Source organism: Phalaenopsis equestris, unplaced genomic scaffold (assembly GCF_001263595.1).
Source record: "Phalaenopsis equestris unplaced genomic scaffold, ASM126359v1 Scaffold001031, whole genome shotgun sequence".
Classification (NCBI taxonomy): Eukaryota; Viridiplantae; Streptophyta; class Magnoliopsida; order Asparagales; family Orchidaceae; genus Phalaenopsis; species Phalaenopsis equestris.
This window is the reverse complement of record NW_018165470.1, coordinates 309,578-315,057: the sequence shown is the minus strand read 5'-3', so window position 1 is coordinate 315,057 and position 5,480 is coordinate 309,578.

Sequence of the window (5,480 nt, the reverse complement as noted above, 5' to 3'; positions counted from 1 at the left end):
TATATATATATATATATATAAAGTATTTGTCAGTCTTTCAATTATTACATCAAAAGTTAATAACACCAAAATCAATCATAATTAAATGATTAGGCAACAATAGTTTTAAAAAGGGCCAGAGGACAACCTTGGGATTGTAGGTAGGCCAATGTAGCTACAAAATAATTGTTCAATGATAATAGCCACCAGTTATGATTGGTGATGATTAAATGTAGTTATTGGTTTCAAACTCTCTAAATGGTGTGAATTTAGCTCTTAGCTTTCTCATCCCTAATATCAGACATAGTCATATTTAGAGAGTTTTGTAAGATATTTTTAAATAAATTTATATAAAATTTTGAAACACCACATAAAATATGATGTGTTAATTCATTTGATTGTATATAATTTTAGCATTTAAGCATCTTATTGACATCCAAATTAAGAGATATTAGACTTGTTGGATTTCTCCCATCGAAGCGTTTGATTTAATTGTAAGCATGTCAGATTTGGAGATCATTTGAGATTTCAATGAATGTCTTGAAGCTTCATGTTACTTTTCATTTTGAAATTGAATTGAATCAATTTCAATGTCATTGAGCTTGTATTATTGAGATACTTAATTTTATTATAAATTTATTAAAATTAGAATTCAAATGATTCTAAAATTGAATCTTATAAGTTATATTATCTAAAATATATCGAGATTGATGTTTGATCATTTTAATTTTTGGGCGGCATGCCAACTAGAATGCTATTGGCTATTATTTATTGCTTTTTTTAGTAATATATATGATGAAAGTTATCATTTTATAACTATTTAGAGTGTGATTGTTGTCATAATGTTATTGAGAAATTTCCTTTAGTAAGAGTTTATAATACTCTACATCTAGGAAACAAAACTATTGCTTACAATTAGTCTATAATTATCTTACAAATAACTGAAGCTGTCCAAATGAATAAAAAGTTGCAGCTCTCTCTTGATTTTTTTGTCCTTTTCTTTGTTATGTATTTGCTTAATTTATTTTTTAAGAGAATATTATTTATTTTAAGCACAATTTGCTTAAACATCCTACGATAATTGAACGATGGGACAAATTGATGAGTCAGTAGGGCGTCGCACTCGTTCACCAAATTAGATGTGAATAGGGCTTGAGTTGATCGTTGGGTGAATTCATTTTTTTTGTTTTTGCACAACTTTGTTGAATGTTGGCATTGGATTGACCCATGTCAAGTAGCTGTAAATAGAGTATGATTTGTTACTTGAGTAAACTCAATTTTGATGTTGGCAAATTTCTAGGTTTTCGAATAGGTTATGAGCTATCGTGGGCCTGTGTCAAGCTGATTCTTATCGAGATCACTTCTCTAATTCATACAAAGAAATGCAACTGAACAAGCTAACTAGAAAAGACAACAAACCCAAATAACAATAAAAAAGATAGCCAACTAGGCTAACTAGAAAACTCATTCAACCTAGATATTCACCAGAAAAGACAGCTAACCCAAGGACCAATAAAACTAGCCAACCAAAATAACTAGTCGGCCCAACTAACGTACCAAAAGAAAAAATAATCAGACAATCAAACAAACTAGAAAAGACAACCAAGTAGCTAACTCTGGGAACCAACAAAACCAGCTAAAGAGCCAACTAATATTTTTCAACTTTAACAAATTAAACCAAAATAGCCAAACCAAAGAACCGTTAAAGAAAGGCTAGCCTGATAACCGACCAACAACATAACTAATCATCTAATTAAAAATTAAGTACAACAAAAATGGTTGAACAAACCATCAATTGAAGAATAATTATTTAATATTAAAATAATGTTCATGCAATGAAAAATCAGAAGAAAAAAAATATTCATTCTTAGACAACTAAGTCATTCAACAGATACCAACTAAAGAGCATGAGACAATCTTCCCTCTAATTACTCTAGTAAATTCACATCGAGTTGTTTCACTTCTATAGTTATAGTTGGTAGGAAAGACATATGAAAATTAGTAATAAGATGAACTAATAAACATACTTTAAAAAATTCATTCTTAAAAAACATTTCCAAAGAAGTTTTTATATCAATGAAAGATTTAATCCAACTTGATGTAAATATTAGTGTATTGACCGTCTTTGTAGATGGTGAACTTATATAATCATAAAAAACTCTCCCACCAATGCTAAATGCATATTCTCAAGTGTCCATTATTATTGGAATTGATAAAATATCATTGGACATTTCAGATAAACAATGATACTTGAGAGTATTCAATATTCACTACTCAAGAACATTAAATTTCTCATTATTAGCTAAAAATAAACCCTCTTCAAGATATATTTATAAATCTAATTTTAAACATTGAATAGAACAGATAAAATAACAATATCGGTAAAGACAAGTATACAATCAAAATTTTAAGGATAAATTAAATCACTTAGCAAATGTGAAGATTCATTACCATTTGTTGGACTAGAGCTAGCAATATCACTCTCATATTTATTCTAAATTTCTCAAATAAAATCTTCAACTTGTTGAACTTCTGAATCTAATTTGATGGATGTGTGTAACTTGGGAAATGTAAAATATATCAATCTCATTTTCAACTGAGGGTCTAAAACAACTACTACATACATAACTAGATTGTACTCACCCCAATATTTATCAAATTTAATTCTCATGGTAATAGCTATGTTCCTATTATACTCTTATGATGAAGTTGACTCATCCTACAAGAATTCTTAATATGCATAAATTAAGGTAAAAAAAAATGTTTGGAGTGGGATGCAAGACCCAAAAATTAATGTTGTTATATGATTAAAAATTGCAAGAAATTTTCAGATTTTCTCATACTTCACCAAATCTAGATCTGATGGCAATCACTCGAGCTACATAGCGATTGAATGCTTTTTGACAAAAAATAGTAGATTCTTGCATAAATTATGTTGAGTTCCACCTTATAGATATATCGTTGCACATACCCTTTGATACTGAAATTCCTAACTGCTTAGAGATCTCAACAAACTTATTCAACCTCATTGATGACTTCTTCAAATATTTAACAAACTCTCTAATTCTATAAATAATGTCCAAAATCTCTTTCAAACCAATTTGCATTATAATGTTTAATATGTGAGAACAATATCTAATATGAAATAAATGCCGCTAAAAATACAACTTTTCTTTTATCAGAAAAATAATTTTAAAAAATTTAGCAGTAGCATCATTATTACTAGCATTATCCAAGGTGATAGTATACACCTTCTCTAAAAATTTTAATCTAACAAACTATCACATATAGCATCATAAATGAATGTATCAACATGAGGTAGCTTCAATTCAATGAAATTTATGATCCACTTTTACAACTTTTAAGATTAATCAATATAATGAGTAGTCAAACACATTTATCTAATTATTTGATTAAATGTTTAATAATCATAAGCTAATAAAACCTTATGTGCATCCTTTAAATATTTGTTCAAATTTTCTTTCTCAAACTCTTGTATAATCATTTTTATTTTGTTTCATGAAACTTCCTCATAATTTGGATTTAACTTTTAATAAAGCATTAAACCATACATGCTCAAAAATATTAAATGAATACTCATGCCTATAATCATTTTGAAATTATTTTTCTAAACCTTTGTTAATTATAGCTCTTCGGATCATGAAACACTAAGATCTTAATATTTACATCAGCATCAAGTGACATAAAATTTAACATATTTTTGCCTTCTATGAATAAAAAAACAGTGGTTTGCTTACACTTTGCATTAATATGTCCATATTCTCTTACATGTCGAAGTAGTTATGAAATAGTTCCATTTTTAAATTTATAAAATTCAGTGCAAAAACTTATACATATCCATGAAGGAGTTGGGACCCTTCAATAGTAATTTTTTTTTTGTAAAATGCTCTCACACTGTTAACTTTCTCTTCTTACTTTTCTTAGTTAGAATTTATTTATTGTTATTATCAATCAATGCTTCTGAAACTACTTACAGCACTATGTTTTATGAATTAAGATTCACATTTTCATTATTATTTTCAACTTTCACTAGCAACACACTGTAAGATGATTCAATTGGAGAAAGACTAATGCAAACATATTTGCACCAAATATGGAATCAAAAGTAAACACTGAGTAAAACATTGAAACTTATTAATAAAACGCTAATAATTAAAGATTTAGCTTCAGCAAACCACAAAGAGAAAAGTATGAAATGACAAGTAGCAATAAAGAAGTTCATGTTTAAGAGCCTAACATGATCATGTAAAAGTAACAACTAAAAATGGATAAAACTAGTTTAATAAGCCCTTTTCCTAATAAAGCACAAATATTAAATTGATGAAAAGTTGCTAACTACTATCAGAGGTAATAAATTAGGTCTAGCAGGCTTTGAAATTTAACCATAAATCATTTATTAACAAGATAAAATAAAAAAAATGCCAACAATAACTATCTATTTGTGACAACCACAAAAATTAAATAATAAAACAATAAACCTAACCCTAAATCAATGCACTCGCACACGAGCGTGTACATGCACACACAAACCCTACATTCGGTAGAGTTAATTAGAGTGAACAAACCTTGCATAGTGTGTTTCCTTTAGCAATGGAGAAGTCCATAAACAATTTTAACATCTTAAATGTCATTTATAAACTCATACCTTGTATAACTTTTGGTACTTTAGCTTTTGATCATTATTTGAGTTAGGTTGATCTTTTTTGATCGAGCAAGAAGGAGCCTTATTAAATTTAGGGCTAATAATATCGTATTTTGGTATATATGATGCATGTGAGTCATAACATGGAGTATTCAACAAAGATTTACAAATTGTCAAGACATGGAATTGAAATTATTCAAACTTTTTTGGTATGTTATTCATCTATCATCTAACATTTTATCTTATTATCTTCAAACTCTTGATGAGAATAATCTTCTTTAATATCATCATCCCAGTGAGGATCTTTTTTATTTTTTATGTTTATACCATGTTACATTATGAAATAGTTCTTCTAGTGTTGGGCTTTGTTACTACTTCAATATATTTTTTCTATTAATCATTTCTAGATAAAGTTATCAAGCCTTAATATTATTAATTTATCTTCATCACAGGTCTATGTAATGTCTAGTCGGGTTTGGCAATGTTGAACAATGTTAAATCCCTAACTTTTATAGGTTAAGAAGGACATAGATGTTTTATTGTTGACCACTTGTTTCAACACCTTGTGGAGGTGGCGATCTTCACCTTCAATAGTAACTCATTTTTCATGTTCAACTATGTCAAACTGGTGTAAGCCCTAATCTTTATTAGTTAAGGGTTTAAAGATTTTTATCCCAAACCATCTATTTCACTCTTAGTGAATGAGGCAGTTCCATCATTTTTTTACTAGACCGAACAAATTTTATATTGAATTCATCATTATCGTCTTAGAGGCTATAAAATCATTCTGTTTACAACCTTTTAGCTTCCCTCATGTGGTGTTAGGATAAACACTTAT